General features: G+C 49.4%; 1 long non-coding RNA gene across 1 annotated transcript; it reads left to right on the forward strand.

The window, feature by feature from the left end:
* The first annotated feature begins 12820 nt into the window (after window positions 1-12820).
* LOC127672791 (uncharacterized) lies at window positions 12821-17154 on the forward strand. Its single transcript, XR_007975016.1, has 3 exons — window positions 12821-12956; window positions 14978-15090; window positions 16900-17154. It is a non-coding gene; the product is annotated as an uncharacterized LOC127672791 (long non-coding RNA).
* Window positions 17155-17234: the final 80 nt, after the last annotated feature.

A 17234-nucleotide genomic window follows, 5' to 3' on the forward strand; every position in this document is an offset into this window, starting at 1 on the left:
GCTGCGCCCCCTACCACCTAGTTGGAGCAGGGGATTGCATTTGGGAGGAGAAGGTTAAAACTTTGCTTTTGGGTATTAGAGAGCTTCCCAACGGACCTCCGGTACCTCAAGCAATAATCCCTGCTTGGCTATCTCCGGAGAGAGCGCTCACACAATCATTGCGTGCACGTTCAGTACTGGAGATCCACTGTGCGCGCTGCCCAACGCGGGAGAAAGTGGTTTGAAACCCAAGGAAGTATAGATAATGTAAATAAAAGTTAGGCGTGTCAGAGAGGGTAAGGGATCTCCGCAACACCTCATTCCATTTTTTTTGGGAGGGGGACACTTCCCCAACGCCTGCAGCCTTGACCTCCAGGGCGGGGGTAGGGACCGCGGTGGCTCTTTCCTGAAGCTGTTTCCTGTCTGGCTCCTGGGGGCCCTCGGGATGGCTGGGAGGGCCCTTCCTCTCATTTGCTAGCATCACCTCTCAACCACCAGTTTGAGGGGAGGGTCCAGGAAAGATGGTCTCCCATCTACACCAGGGCATCGGTAGTGCGGGGCACAGAATGATTGCAAGAGAGAGGTGCTGCTACCGAAGTCGGTCCCTTAAGGGCTGCGGTAAGGAGACTTTTTTTTAAGGTAATTAGTACAGGGTCTGGAAACTCTGAGGTAGGAGTCTGGGGCACCTGGGAGTCTGCCAAATACCCTAAGCACACACACACCCCAGCGGACGCGCGAGACCCGTGATGACCTCTTGTCCCCGTGCACTTATCTTCCTGCCGCAAGTAGTGCTCCCCACCCCCCTGCCCTTCCTCACTGCCCTGCCTGGGTCCCGCTCCGGGGTGGGGGGGTCAGCCAGGGCAGGAAACAGCCGGCTTGGCTGGAGCCAGGCTGACCGGCTAGATCTGGGAGTCCCCTCCTCCTCCTCCTTCCCCCCACCCCCCGCGCAGACCTAGGCTCCCCTTCTCTTATCCACAGACACCCCCCCTTTTTTTGCAGCTATCATTCTGCAGCCGGGTCCCCCAGTCTTTCTGAGTCTGTTCTCACCCTAGTAGCCTCCATGAGCAGCCCACTGCAAACCTTTTTCTCAGAGTCTTTCTGAGTGTGTTCTCACCCTAGTAGCCTCCATGAGCAGCCCACTGCAAACCTTTGATTGCTTAAAATTTTCACATTTAGTGGGATAAGCCATTCATTAGTAGGCAGAGAGGATTAACAACGCCTCGATGGAGGGGAGACAAGCAGCGTGGACAATGGGAGGCAGGTGAGGCAGGCGTGGAGGAAGGCGCTGCAGATGAGATCCGGCTGAAAAGATAAGAGAGCCTGGTCAGCCTCTTCTACCACCCGAAGAAGATAGTGTATGAGTAAGAATGACTGGCCTTCCTGCTGCTATCGGTGGAGAGTTTGGAAATCAGCTTTTCCAGAACCCAGAAAGCCCTGAGTTCCATCCCCATCCCTGCTTAGATCCAGTGTGGGATCTATGTGGGAGCTCTCTCCCATAGTTTGGAAGGAAACCAAGTTACAGACTGGACTACATTGCAAGTCTTTTATACACACACACACACACACAGAGCTGGTGAAAATCCCGTGATTTCCCTTTTCCATGCAAGTGACGCCTGAGATCTTCACTCCCCTGCTCAGGAAGCACCCTCCATTTATCCTGTGTGGATGAGGTCATTCCTTCCACTCGGCCTTCTGCTGCAGGTGAGAACGCATGCACGCGCCGGGAATCCATGTTTGTCCCAGAGAGACCCAACCAAATCTCAAACCTTTCTCCTCCTCCTCCTCCTCCTTCTCCTCCTCCTCCTCCCTCCTCCTTCCTCCTCCTCCTCTTCCTCCTCCTCCTGCTCCTTCTCCTCCTCTCTCCTCCTTCCTCCTCCTCCTCTTCCTCCTCCTCCTCCTGCTCCTCCTCCTCTTCTTCTTCTCAGTATTAGGGGACTTGGAGGCACAGAGAGATGGTTCTGTGGTAAACATGCCAGTTGCCAAAGCACACAACTTGAGTTTGAATTCCAAGATAATAAACACAGTGGAAGGAGAAAACCAATTCCCAGAAGGTGTCAGTCTGTCACGTGACCTCCACGGGAACACGGTGGCATTCATCAGCTACCACCTAACACAATATATATATATAAAATATGATTGTGGGCTGGAGAGATGGCTCAGTGGGTAAGAACACCGACTGCTCTTCCAAAGGTCATGAGTTCAAATCCCAGCAACCACATGGTGGCTCACAACCACCCGAAAAGAGATCTGAGGCCCTCTTCCGGTGTCTGAAAACAGCTACAGTGTACTTACATATAATAAATAAATAAATCTTTAAAAAAAAAAAAAAAAAAAAAAAAAAAATATGATTGTGGGTTTGGTGCTTTGCACCCACGTGCTGGTTTGAAAGCATCTGTAACTCGCAGCTCCAGAGGATCCATTGCCCTCTGTTGGCACCAGGCACACGTGTGGTGCATGGACATGCATGCAGGCAAAACACTCATGCACATAGGCAAAATTGAATAATCTAAAAAAAAAAAAAAGAAAGAAAAGAAAGAAAACAAAACAAACTATGTAGCCCTTCACTGACTTCATACTGTGGGTGTTAACAGTCTGTTTCCAGCCCACAGCAATAAAGTATTCTCCCTTACAGACAGGCCAGATAGTTGTACACATAGATGTCGTCTCCCTGAGCAGAAATAACAGTAGGAGTCCTTTTTCTTTCTTCCTTCTAGCCCAAACAAACCTCATTTTTTTTATACAGTTGACTATGACCTTGAACATTTGATCCCCCTGCCTCCAAGGCCTGAATGAAAGGGTTATAGACATGTACCATCCCACCAGATTTATGAGGTGCTCAGGACTGGCCACCCCCACCCCCACCCACCCCCAGCTTCAGGCATGCTAGGCAAGCTCTCTCTCTCTCTCTCTCTCTCCCACTGTGCCACATGGCCTAGAAGTCCCTTTCCCATTGTGTCAGTTTGTTTTGAACCCTCACAGAGATAAGGCTTTTCCTATATGTAAACTGGGCTTAGTGGTACAGGCCTGTAATCCCGACACTCCGGAAGCAGAAGCTAGATTGCCAGGATTTTGAGACCAGTTTGCCCTGCCTAGTGAGTGTTAGGCCTGTCAGTTAAATCGTGTCCAAAAAAAAAAAAAAAAAAAAAAAGATAAGGGAGGGTGGGGTGGGTGGGAGAGGAGACAACGAGAAGTCGAGAATAAGAATGAAGGATCTGACAAAAGTATACTATGGAAATGTCATAACAAAACACGCTAAAAACTTAATGCTGACAAAATGGCTCAAGGGATCAAAGGACTTGCTTGCTGTGACACTTGATGACCTGAGTTTGAGCCCCAGGGCCCACCACATAGTAGACAAGAATCCCCACAAAGTTGTCCTTGGCTCTCCATACACACGTGTGAGTACACACCCACAGACACACACATACACACCCTAAACGGAATGAAATCGAAACCCCAAAACTGATAAGAACAGAAGCAGGGGGGGAAGTTCCTGTACATTTGAAATAACCAAGAACAGAGTAGCTGGATACCTCCTTTTAACGATAAATGGTGATATCCCTGTCCCCACACCCGCCAGGCACCCTGGTACTTTTCTCTTGGCTCATTTAACACCCCATGGGGGAGTCCAAAGTTCCCTGAGGTTTAAACTACAGTGCCCCTCACCTGTCACCTCACTTCTCTGGCCCTAGTTAATGAATACCGCCACTTTAAACGGACTTTTCTTGCTGGTGGTTTGTGTGTGTGTGTGTGTGTGTGCACTTGTGCGCGCGTGTGCGAATGCTCTTCTTTGCATACAGAGGTCAGAAGCTAATCTAATCGCAGGCGTTAGCTCTATTGCTGTTAACCGTTTCTTTTTTTGGTGACAGAGTTTCTCGCTGAGCCTAGCACTCTCTATGATGGCTGTTCTGGCTGGACAGAGAGCCACAGGGACTCTCATCCATGCTCCCTTCCCACCCCATTGTGCTAAGGTCACAGGTGTGTGCCACCTTGGCTTTTACACCTGGTGCAAAGCATGACAACTCCGGTGCTCATGTTTGCCTGGCAAATGCTTTACCCACTGAGCCATCCGCCCAGCATGCCTCACTCCCAGCCCCTTTCTCTCCTGTTGAGATGCAGCCTCACACATCCCAGGGTAGCCTAGAGATCAATGTAACTGAAAACGGTTTTTAACTCCTGTTCTTCTCCGTGGTGCTGTTCCAGGCATGCACCACCTTATCTGTCTTATTTGGAGCTGGGGATCAGGAGATTGAAGCAGGACTGTGGGCACAGTGGGCAAACACTCTACCATCATAGCCAGCCACATCCTCAGCCTGGAACAGTTCTCTGGTGAGTCACGGTAGGATCACACTTGCAGCTACCTGGAATTGGACAGCCCTCCTCCTCCTCCTCCTCCTCCTCCTCCTCCTCCTCCTCCTCCTCCTCCTCCTCCTCCTCCTCCTCCTCCTTCTTCTTCTTCTTCTTCTTCTTCTTCTTCTTCTCCTTCTCCTTCTTCTCCTCCTTCTCCTCCTTCTCCTCCTCCTCCTCCTCCTCCTCCTCCTCCTCCTCCTCCTCCTCCTTCTTCTTCTCCTTCTTCTTTGGTTTTTTTGAGACAGGATTTCTCTGTATAGCCCTGGCTGTCCTAGAACTCACTCTGTAGACCAGGCTGGCCTCAACTCAGAAATCCACCTGCCTCTGCCTCCCAAGTGCTGGGATTACAGGCGTGCGCCACCACCGCCCAGCTTTGGACAGCCCTCTTCTTTAGTATCATTTTTCATTGTTGTTAATTACAGAGACAGTGGCTCACATGTCCCAGGCTGGACTGGAACTTTCAGGGTAGGCAAGGGTCACTCTGAACACCTGATTCATTTGTCTATACTTCCCAGAGCTCTTATTAAAACAAAACAAAACAAGAATCTGGTAGGACCAGGCATGGTGGTACATGCCTTTGATACCATCACTTGGAAGGCAGAGGTAGGCAGAGTTCTGTGAGTTCAAGGCATGAGTTCTACAGAGTGAGTTCCAGCACAGCCAGGGATAGAGAGAGAGCCCCTGTCTCAAACAAACAAACAAACAAACAAACAAACAAAAACAAAAAAGAGTTGTGTAGAGGTATTGACATTGCTGAAGTGATTTGCAAAGCTCAAAGAATTTTTCCTGTTTTTGAGACAAAGTCTTGATATGTAGCCCAGGCTGACCTTGAACTCCCGATTCTCCTGTCTCCACATCCACTGAGTACTGGGATTGCAGCAGGTATGAGGCATCATGCCCTCTCAAATACTTTACCAAAACATTTGCTTGATGTTTAGTGAAAGCACGTGTGTGTGTGTGTGTGTGTGTGTGTGTCTGTGTGTCTGTGTGTATGCGTGTGTGTGCGCGCGAACACACACACACACACACACACACACACACACACAGGCGAGAGAAAGCTATGGAGATCAGAAGTGACTTGCAAGAATTGGTTCTCAGGGCTCCAGAGACGGCTCCCAGGAGAAGAGCAGCTGCTGCTCTCACAGAGGACCTGGGTTCTGTTCTCAGCACTCACAAGATAGCTGAAAACCATCCTTAACTACGGTTCATAGGATCCTACTTCCTTCTCTTACCTCCATGGCCACCAGGCATGCCTGTGGTGCACATACATACATGCAAGATACTCAGACACATTAAAAAAAGGGGGGGGGGTCCCAAAGACCGAATTCAGGCCACGCAGCGTGGCAGCAAACACCTTTAATGGCTAAGTCATCTCGGTGGCTCTTGGTGTGTGTTTGAGAAAAGGTCTCACGTGGCGCTGCCTGGCTGGCCTCAGACTCCTCATGTAGCGCAGAAGCTGGCTTTAAACACCTTCTTGTGCCTTCCAGATGCTAGACAAAGAAGCTATGAGGCACCACACCCAGCAAACAGAACATACCTAACAGGAAGGTGGAAATAACGCAGAGGCAGCTGGCGACGTGGCCCAGGAGCTGCTCAAAGGTCTAGCCTGGACAGTCTCGGTTTCTATGGCCCGCACCACCAGTAACAACCCAAGCGCCAACTGAGGCATCTCACACGGGGAAGGTTTACAACAAATCTTGTTCTTCTAGGTAGTATAATATGTATGTCAGTGTTTATCACTTAGACGTTTACAGGGTGGGAGAGACAGCTCAGTGATTACAAGTTCTTGCTACTTTTGGCAAGGACCCACCCAAGTTTGGTTCCCTGCACCCACATTATAACTTACAACCACCTATAACTCCATCTCCAGGAGATCCAATGCCCTCTTCTGGCCTCCTGAGACACCTGTACATACATGGGAATATATACTCATATACACACTAGCACACACATGCATGCCGCACACCAAAAATAAAAATTAAATTAAATTAAAAATTATTGCCAGGCAGTGGTGGACACCTGTAGTCCCAGGACTTCGGAAGCAGAGGCAGGTGGATTTCTGAGTTCGAGGTCAGGGCTACACAGTGAAACCCTGTCTTGAAAAACAAAACAAAACAAAACAAAACAAAAAATATTTGCAGGAGGGCCGGAGAAATGGTACAGTGATTAAGAGCACTGGGTTCTCTTGGAAGAACCTAGGTTCAAGTCCCAGCATCCATATGGTAATATGTCACAGCTGTCAATAATTTCATTTCCATTGATTGCATGTGGTACACAGATATACATGCAGACAAACCTCTCATACACATAAAATAAAAATAAATACCTTCCTTCCTTTCTCTCTCTCTCTCTCTCTCTCTCTCTCTTTCTCTCTCTCTCTCTCTCCTTCCTTCCTACCCTTTTCCTTCCTTCCATTTTTGTTTGTTGTTGTTTTTTAAAGATTTATTTATTTAGTTATTATACAGTGTTCATCCTACATGCAGACCAGAAGAAGGCATCAAGATCCCATTACAGATGGTTGTGAGCCACCATGTGGTTGCTGGGAATTGAACTCAGGACCTCTGGAAGAGCAGTCAGTGCTCTTAACCATTAAGCCATCTCTCCAGCTCCTATAAATACATTTTTTTTTAAAGTTGCAATTGGCTGTGACTTCCCAACGTATAGAAACTTCAAGAAGCATGTAACAGACCCACTCCTGATCTGTCTACGGCAAACCTTCTGGAATACAACATATAGAAAGTTGTCACAGAAACTTCCTGAATCAATAAAGACTTTTAAACCAGCAGTGGAAGCCATGCCGGGCGGTGGTGGCGCATGCCTGTAATCCCAGCACTCTGGGAGGCAGAGGCAGGTGGATTTCTGAGTTCGAGGCCAGCCTGGTCTACAGAGTGAGCTCTAGGACAGCCAGGGCTATACAGAGAAACCCTGTCTCGAAAAAACCAAAACAACAACAACAACAACAACAAAAAGAGGCAATTAAGTATCAGTTGGTGGATAGAGATAGAACACAATGCAAATTAGAGGGATTAAACTGAATGAAACTAGGAAGGGGTAGGCTTCCGGAGTGTACTGTGTACATTTCTTCCAGGGAGCAGAGTTTGAGATTGTTTGTCCCAACAGCCTCCTCTCCCCCCACTCCCAACCCCCCAACCCCCCCACCCCCTACCCCCACTCCCGGCAGCCAGAAGTTGCCTATGGGAGACTGGCTATACCTGCAATGCTGTTAAGCTAAGGATCTACAGCTTAAAAGAGGTGGACATCCGTGTAGCCCTAAAGAATACAGTTTACCCCAAGAAAACAAAGGCTGGCCGACCTTTGGCCCTAAGCCAAGCTAAGCATCCTTCAGTTCAGGCCCTCAAGCCCATCAGAGGCCCTGTGAGAATGACCCGTGTTTAAAATAACAGCGGCAGCCAGTTGGTGGTGGCACAGGCTTTCAATCCCAGCACTCTGGAGGCAGAGGCAAGGGCGTCTCTGAGTTCGAGGCCAGCCTGGTCTACAGTATGAGTTTTAGGACAGCCAGGGCTCCACAGAGAAACCCTGTCTTGAAAAATCAAAGTCCAGGCTGGAAAGATGGCTCAGGGGTTAAGAGCACTGACTGCTTGCTCTTCCAGAGGTCCTGAGTTCAATTTCCAGCAACCACATGGTGACTCACAACCATCTTTAATGGGATCCAATACCCTCTTCTGGTGTCTGAAGACAGCAAGAGTATACTCATATAAATGAAATAAATCTTTTAAAAGAAAAAAGAAAAAATTAGTTCAAAAAAAAAAAAAAAAAGAAAGAAAGAAAAATCAAAGTCCAAAAGGAAAAAAAAAGAAAGAAAAAGAAAAAGAAAGTTGTAGAACTTAGAAATGCCATGCCATTACAAGAACTAAATAAATTATGTCCCCTAACTCTGCTACTGAACCTTGCCAGGATTGAGACCCAGGGCAAACAGCTGAGGAGAATATTTTACATACCAAAGTGGACCTGGCCTCCAGGTTTTCCCAGAATCCTTCAGTCTGTACCAGGCATGCTCGACCCTCTACCCTGAACTTTCCATTTATATACATATATTATTTATACACAAATATATATTTTATATACATGTATGTTCCATTTTATAAACATACATTTTATATAATATATCATAAATACAAATAAATATGTATATAATTTTAAAAAAAGAAATATTTGCCGGGCAGTGGTGGCGCACGCCTGTAATCCCAGCACTTGGGAGGCAGAGGCAGGCGGATTTCTGAGTTCGAGGCCAGCCTGGTCTACAGAGTGAGTTCCAGGACAGCCAGGACTATACAAAGAAACCGTGTCTTGGAAAAAACCAAATCCAAAAACCAAAAACAAAAAAAAAATTATGAGGCAGGAGAGAGGGGCTCAGTAGCTGAGAGCACTTCCTGTTTTTGCGGAGGACCCACGTTTGGTTCCTAGCACCGACGCAGTGGCTCACAACCCTCTATGACTCCAGTTCTAGGGAATCTAACACCCTCTTCTAACCTCCGTGAGCAGATGTACGCACATGCGCGCTTATTTCCTTTAGCAGCCAGGAGATTTCGTTGGCTCCCCTGGAACTGGAGTTACGGATGGTTCTGAGTTGCCATACATCCTGGAAGCTGAAACCAGATTCTCTGAAAGCCGGAAGCTCTCTTAGCCACCGTGCCGCCACCTCTCCAGCTCATAGCCTCTCCTTAGTTTCTAATTGGTGTTTATTTGTTTGTTTGCTGGTTGGTTTTTCGAGACAGGGTTTCTCTGTGTAGTCCTGGGGGTCCTGGAACTCACTCTGTAGACCAGGCTGGCCTTAAACTCAGAAATCCACCTGCCTCTGCCTCCAGAGTGCTGGGATTACAGGTGTGCGCCTTTCTAATTTCCTTGAGCCTTGATCAGAGCAGAGGGTTCCCCCATGGTCGTGTCTCTAATCCCATTTCTCACTATGGGAAGGAAGCTCAGGACTTTGCATGGTTGCTGTGTTTGTATTCATCCTCTGTGAAAAGGTTCCATTATACCCAGATAACATACTGCTAACCGGTAAGTGGTTTACAGGCTTAGAGACCATTGGAGAGACCTGTGAGCACACTTACAGCCAGAGAGATGGCTCAGGGGTTAAGAGCACTGGCTGTTGTTCCAGAGGACCTGAGTTCAATTCCCAGCAACCGCATGGCAGCTCACAATGGTCTGTAACTCCAGTTCCGGGGGATCCAACAGCCTCACACAGTCACACATGCATGTAAAACACCAATGCACATAAAAATTTAAAAGGCATAAGAAATGATGGGAAATCAGTTCACGAAGGGATGCAAGGGCCAGGCACAGCTGAGAAGTACTGGGTTGAAAGACCAGCGCCCCGTACGCCAGCCTAAGATGCTTGAGACTTGAGATCTTGAGACCAAGGAGAAGCCAGGAGTGAGGATTATCGAGAGTTCAAGAGCAGCCTAGCTCAAGAGTGAAGCTCTGTCTCAGTAAACAAACAGACAAACAAACAAATAACAGACCTGTGATGCCAGCAATGGGAGATGGAAGACCAAGGTCAAGACCGCCCTTGAGTATACAAAGAGAGCAAGGACAGTCTGACCACACGAGACCCTGTGTCAGAACGAGAAATAAATCCAGAAGGTAAGAACAGCCTTGGAGACGGCTCACCATACAAGCATGAGGGCCTGAGTTCAAGTCCACAGGACCCACGTAGCCAGCCAGATGTGGAAGTCCACATCTGTAATCACTACTTTTAGCTCTACCGGGAGATGACAGACAAAGACAGAAAACACTCCGGAAGCTTGAGGGCCAGCTACCCTGGTGTGTACACTGGTGAATGACAGGGTAGAAGTGAGGACGGACGCCAGAAGCTGTCCTCTTACCTCCACGTGAACACTGTCGGGCTTACATAGCCACATTCATGCACACACATGTACACACACCACACACACACCACACCACACACACACCACACATACAACACACATACCACACACACACAACACACATACCACACACATACCACACACACACAACACACATACCATACACATACCACACACACACAACACACATACCATACACATACCACACACACACACAACACACAGACACACATATCAGACACAGACAAACACACACCACACATACACACACACATCACACACATACCACACATACACAGACACCACACAGACACACACACACACCATACAGACACAGACGCACACACACACACATACCACACACACACACCACATACACCACACACACACACACACCACACACACACTACACACACACCACACAAACACACACACACCACACACATAGACACACACACCACACACACACACCACACACACACCACACATACACACCATACACACACACACACCACACACATAGACACACACACCACACACACACACCACACACACACCACACACACACACACCATACACACACACACTATACACACACATACCACACACACACACACCACATACACATACTATACACACACACCACACACACCAAACCACACACACACACACCATACACACACACACACACACACACAAAGGTTGGATGGCTCAGCAGGTTTGATTCTCCAGGCCCCACACGGTGGATGGAGAGAACTCCTCCCACAAATCCTCCTATGACCTTTACTCACAGGCCACAGCACAGGCTAAGGGCTGCGTGCTCGAGCACACACATGAAATAAATAACATTTAAAAGGAGACTCAAGACCCAGCAAAGGCACGGAGCCCAGCTGACCACTGTTCCTTCTGTTGCTGTCAGCACAGAGACTGGCATCCCATCCCACCTGCAAGGATCTGATCGCCCCTCGGCCGCATCTCACTCAGGAGTCCAGCTAAGGTGGCACCATGGCTAAGGTGCCATATTTGGGCGGGGCAACACATTTTCTTTTTCTATCCCCATCTCTGTCTGTCTCTGTCTGTCTGTCTTTTCTGTCCCCCCTCTTCCCCCACTGGGTCCCTTGGTTTGGTTTTGTTTAGTTGAGACAGACTTTCTAGCCCCTGGCTGTCCTGGAACTCTCTTTCTATAGATCATGTTGACCTCTGAACTCATGATCTGTCTGCCTTTACCTCCGGAGTTCTGGGATCAAAGGCATGTGCCACCGCACTGGTGTATGCGGCCTAAGCTAACACTTTCCTGTCACTGTTAGAGGGGGCTGGCCCACGGCCTACACTGCAGAGAAGCCTCTCCACCTTGCCCTCCAGCCCTGTCGGAGAGAAGAAGGAACCTAGGTTGCTGTTGGGATATCAGAGAGAGCCTATTGGAACCTGATGGGGGAGAACCGGATAGGGCAGAGTTAGCTGGTGTGTGTGTGTGTGTGTGTGTGTGTGTGTGTGTGTGTGTGTGTGTCAGGACAGTGTAGAAGAGGAGGGAGGCTGAGAGAGTAGTGACCAGAGTTTAAGGTGGCAGGGGATTGGAAAGGTGGAGCAAAGGGAGGGTGGAGGAGAGTTAGTGGGAGGCTCATTGTCCTGGTGGGGGGAAGTCTTTTGTTTCCTCTCTTCCCTTGGCAGCCTGTCAGGATGTGAGGCCAAGCCCCCCTCCCATGCCAATATCTCCGGCCCCAACCATTAGACTGCTCTTTCCTTTACTATTGTGTTCCTGATGGGAAAGGGGGCGGGGCGGGGGCGGGGGCGGGGCCGGGGCCGGCTGGAGACGAGATCTGGTTGTGACTATGAGAACTATTCGTGGTGAGGGGCTAGGTTACCCGAAGTTCTAGAAGGATCTAAAGAGCCAGAGCTGGCTAGGTCAGCTTGGCTGGGTAAGATCTGTGTTGGGGAGGAGCAGGAAGCCAGACCCCGGGTGGGGCCACCACAGAGGGTAGCAGGTCGGGCCAGGGGGAGGTAGGTTGGGTCCCAGAGGAGATGACGCAGGGCTTCAGGCGTCTCCCAGCCCCCACTATTCTCGCCTGGGAGTCAGACGGCACACCTGAACCCCGACATTGCCCCCACCCCCTCCATTCCCTGAGGTTGACATCACCCCACCAAGCTTGCAAATTCAGGTGTCCCTGGGCTATCTAAAGTCCAGCTCCCATGATACTCTCCCTCCTCCTCCCCAGGATCTATAGGATGCAATGGAGGAACCCTGGAATGTCATTATTCCTCCCCTCTGCTCCCTCCTGGACCTTTTTTTTTTTTTTTTGCTCCATCAGCTGTCCTGCAGGAAGGGCGCCCTGCTCAGCTTCGCCTCCCTTCCCGAGCCTTTTGTTTGCTGGGTTTTCAGGAAATTGGAGGGGTGGTGGCCAAAGGCTCATCTGCCCTAGGGACCTGGACATGGTTGTGGTGGAGGGGGGGTAGGGACAAAATCACCAGACTCTGGGGAACTCACGGTGGGAGGGAGGGAGTTTTGGGGGCATCGCCAGGAAATTATTATAGGAGGTCTCTTTCCGAGTTTCCCGGGTTGATTGGACTTCCTGATCGGACAAGGAAAGGACAGATTGTGTGTGTGTGTGTGTGTGTGTGCGCGCGCGCGCGCGCGCTTGGAAATGAGAGGCTGCGCTGACATGAGCTCACTTTAATAAGTTGGCAAACTGTTGACACAAAGGGGGAAGAACAGCTACCGAATGCCACAAGTGCATCCTCCTGCCTCAGATCCTGGGATCCCGAGAAGTGCGGAGGCAGCAGGTATTCAGATCATGCCACCCCTGAGGTTTAGGTGATTGGGTTTTTTGTTTTGTTTGCTTGCTTTTCCTCTTTTTTTAAAGACTAAGGAGAGGGACGTCCAGCGCGCAGACCCAGAATCCCGCCTTCCCAGCATACAACCGCAGAATCCACGCCGGTGTGGACGCTCTGGCGCACCAGCGTCCTCTCGTTGATTGCCCTCTCTGAAGCCACCCCGGGCGCCGCCACATTCCCTTCCTCGAGGGCGGGGCCTGTGCAGTCACGTGAAGAGTAGGGCTGGCAAAGGCTTACAGTGGAGTGGGGGGAATCAGAGTTTCTACATCTGCAGTCTAAAGGAATGACTTTTTATCTATGTATTTATTTGAGACACGTCTGGCTACGTAGTCCAGTTTGTCCTTGAACTTCAGGTCCACCCGCCTCAGTATCATCAGTGCTGAGATGAAGCAGTCACCATGCCTAGTTTGAGGCTGGTGGATGTCTTAATTCTGAAAGGGGAACCGAGAGAGGAAATAACTAGATTAATCCTGTGTTATGGTGTTGGACAAAGCGTTCCTCTTTTAAAAACTCTTTCTGTTTGAGTGTTTTGCCAGTGTGTACGTGCCCCGTGTGCACGCACCCCAGAGAGTTCAGGAGAAGGCATGGGTCCCCTAGAACAGGAGTTGCAGATGTTTGTGAGCCACCACGTGGGCCCTGGGAACCAAAGTTGGGTCCTCAGTAAAAGCAAGGAAAGCCCTTACCTGCTACCTGCTATCTCTCCAGCCCCGGGCAATATTTCTTCACTGACTTCTGTCTGTAGGTGAAGTAGAATAGAATTTGACCCAAGGTTAAGGCAGCAAAGTACACAGATAAGGACAGGGACAGCTGCTCTGACAGACAGCTAATCCTCACTGTCCACTAGTGTTACCAACAAAGCAAACCTCTGGGTAAGTTTGTAAGGGGGTTCTAGATAGCTTAGTTGAGGTGGGGGGACACACCCTCACGGTCACCTGGTGTCTAATTGTAGGCTGGGGACAGAATGAAAAGAGTTAGGCTGAACTGGATCCAGTGCCACCCAGCTGCCTCAGGCTCCAACAGTGAGCCACAGTAGCCCCTTCCTTGGGATGCATTTGTTACAGTAACTTCGTTAAGAAATGAATACTGAGACTGAGATACTTCCCATCCATCCCCAGGCACCCCGAGGACATTTACTAGCCCAAGAGAATTTGGAACAAAAGCAGCCCTTACATCACTGAACAGCGACCTCCAGGCTGTTATCTATCAGAACCCATCCAAGTGTTATCTTCAGCCAAGCTCCAGGGAGACTAATCAGATTCTGACCCAAAGGTTACGGCAGCAAAGCATTCAGATGCAGAACAGGGAACTAGGGTCCCCAGGACCCATGCGCTGGCTCACAAAGATCTGCCACTCCAGTTCTAGGGAACCTGATGCTTTCTACTGAACTCATGGGGCACATAACATGTAGCTGTGTGGTTTCCAGAGGTTCCGATTGTTAATTAAAGTTAATTGGAACAGATACCGTCTGGCATGCGTTTAAGGCAAGCACTCAGGAGGCAGAGTCAGGCAGAGTTCAAGGAAAGCCTCATCTACATAGTGAGTTCCAAGCTAGTAGAGGCTTCATTAGTGAGACCCTGTCTTTTTTTTTTTTTTTTTTTTTTTTTGGTTTTTTGAGACAGGGTTTCTCTTTGTAGTTCGGGCTGTCCTGGAACTCACTCTGTAGAACAGGCTGGCCTCGAACTCAGAAATCCGCCTTCTTCTGCCTCCCAAGTGCTGGGCCACCAACGCCCGGCGAGACCCTGTCAAAAAAAAAAAAAAAAAAAAGCTGGAGGGTGGCAGCTCCTCCCCACTCCTTTCTCCTCTTCCTCGGTGCTTTGAGGTAGGTTCTAATAGAGACTAGACTGACCTCAAACTCTCTGTGATGACCCTGAAGCCTCACTCCTCCTGTCCCAGCATTTCCAGTGAACGGTGGGCTCATAAGCACGAACTACACAAACAGTATAGTTTATTTGGTTTTTCCTCTCTTCCAGGGAGAGGGACTCGTTATGAAAGGATCCTGACCCCGCCCTGATAGGCTGGTTGACACGGGACTTGACTCTGGGCTGCTCATTGAAGACATTTCGCTGGATGACATTTTCCCGTGGTAACAGTCAGAGGATATACCCTAGTGCTGTAACACAGTGTATTTATACCTCTGAGATTCAGTTGAGTGCCAGCAGGAGGGTCAGGAGTTTGAGACCTAACTGGACTACATGAAACCCAGTCTCAAAGCCGACAGACAGAACCACATTTAAAGCATAAACAAGAGTAGCCAGATGTGGGAGGCAGAGGCAGATGGATCTCTGAGTTTGAAGGCAGCCAGTCTACAAAAAAAAAGTTCTAGAATAGCCAGGGCTATACAGAGAAACCTTGCCTTGAAAAATTAGGAGAGAGAGAGAGAGAGAGAGAGAGAGAGAGAGAGAAACACCATAACAAGAAAGCATAAGGCAGGCATAGTGGTGAGGTACCTATAATTGGATTGGAGCACTTGGGCAGTGGAGGAGGCAGGAAGCTCAGAATTCACGGCCATCCTCAGCTATGCAGCCTGGCCTACTTAAGAGCCCGTCTCAAACAATCACACAGACAAGTCGGGGGACCAGAACACGGTTTTAATTGGCATGGTCAGAGTGGAGGGAGCCACATCCGGGCTTTCAGAAATTAAAAAAAAAAAAAAAAAAACAAAATCAAAATCCTCAAATATTGTCTGAAACATGGATAGCAAGGATGCCAGCTTTATCCTTGGTAGAGCCACGGCGGGTGTGCCAGTCTGTGCCACATATGTTCCTATGCACGTGGAAGCCTACATCACATGTCTTTCCCAGGAACTTTCTACTTCATTTCTCTCACTGAATCTGGAGCTCAACAGTATAGCTCCGCTGAGCCCCAGGGGTCCTCTTGTCTGCCTCCCCAGCACCTGGCTTATTAAAACTCTTTGACATGAGCTCTGGGGATGAGAACTCAGGTCTTTGTGCTTGTATGACAAGCCCTTTTGGTAGCTCTGAGCCCCAGCCTCTCCTATGGGATTGTGAGATTCTATAACTGTGTTCATTCCTGGAGGTCCAAATAATATGGTGACCATAAATCTCTACATAAAAGTTCAGAACGTGTTGCTAACGATCTCCAAGGGGTACCAGTGAGATGGCTCAGTGGGGGTGTTTGCTGCTCTTCCACAGTACCCAGATTCTGTTCCCATCACCTATATGGTGGTTCGCAATCATCTGTCCCTCCAGTCCCATGGGATCCAGCACCCTCTTCTGACCTCTATGGGCACCAGGCACACACGTGGTACAGGTACATACGTGCAGACAAAATACAACAACAACACCAAATCTTTAAAAAAAAAAAAAGCTTCCCATCTTCAGTTCCCTAATCTAATAAAACCCCAATAGTAGCGGCATGCACTCATAGGTCGGTTATGCATATTTAATACAATACTGTATGAAGGGGAAAATGAATATGTATGTATTGGACTAAGAGTCAAGATGTTAAGGCTGTGCATGAACTGTGGTATCACTTAGTGTGCCTGAGGCTGTGTGTTTAATCTCCGGGCAGTGCTCTCTTAGGAAAATAAATATTAGCATCAGGCTGAGCTGATACTTCTCTGTAATCCCAAGACATGGGCGGTGGAGGCGGGAGGGTGGGAAGCACGAAGTCTTCTTCAGATGTGTGTTGAAATGGGGCTAGCCCGGCCTACATAGAGTGTCCCCGGCCCCCTGCAAGTATACACGATTAGTTCATCTCTCAACTGCTCTTTTAGAAGGGATGTCTTAGCTAAGTCCGGTTTTACAGATGAGGAAGCGCCGTTGGTGAGACCTGTAAGGGCTGAGGAGGGGAACACCAACTGGAGTTTTGGGGTCACAGTTACAGGATCTTAGGCACAAAAGCAAGCAGTGTTACCTGCTTATTCACCCAGACCTGCTTCTGAATGGAGGTTCACGGCTCCCTCCGGCGGCCGAAGAGAAGAGCGCAGCCTGCGGGCTGAAACTGGACGAGGAGACGGTCTCCTCTGGACGTGAAAGGGACCAGGCTGGAAGCCCGAGGACACCCTGGGTCTCCGGAGAAGCTGGGATAGTCGACTCCGGAAGGAGCACTGACCGACGTCGCCTGCAGTTCCCGAGCACACACCTGAGTCAGGTGCTGCGGCCCCGCCCACTCCACTTTTCCGCAGTCGCCACACGCCCCTTTCAGACACTCCCGGGGCTGGGGGCGCCTCGGAGCTCGGAGTGCAGTCAGACCCTCACCTTGGGC

The sequence above is a fragment of the Apodemus sylvaticus genome, chromosome 22, assembly GCF_947179515.1.
Source record: "Apodemus sylvaticus chromosome 22, mApoSyl1.1, whole genome shotgun sequence".
NCBI lineage: Eukaryota > Metazoa > Chordata > Mammalia > Rodentia > Muridae > Apodemus > Apodemus sylvaticus.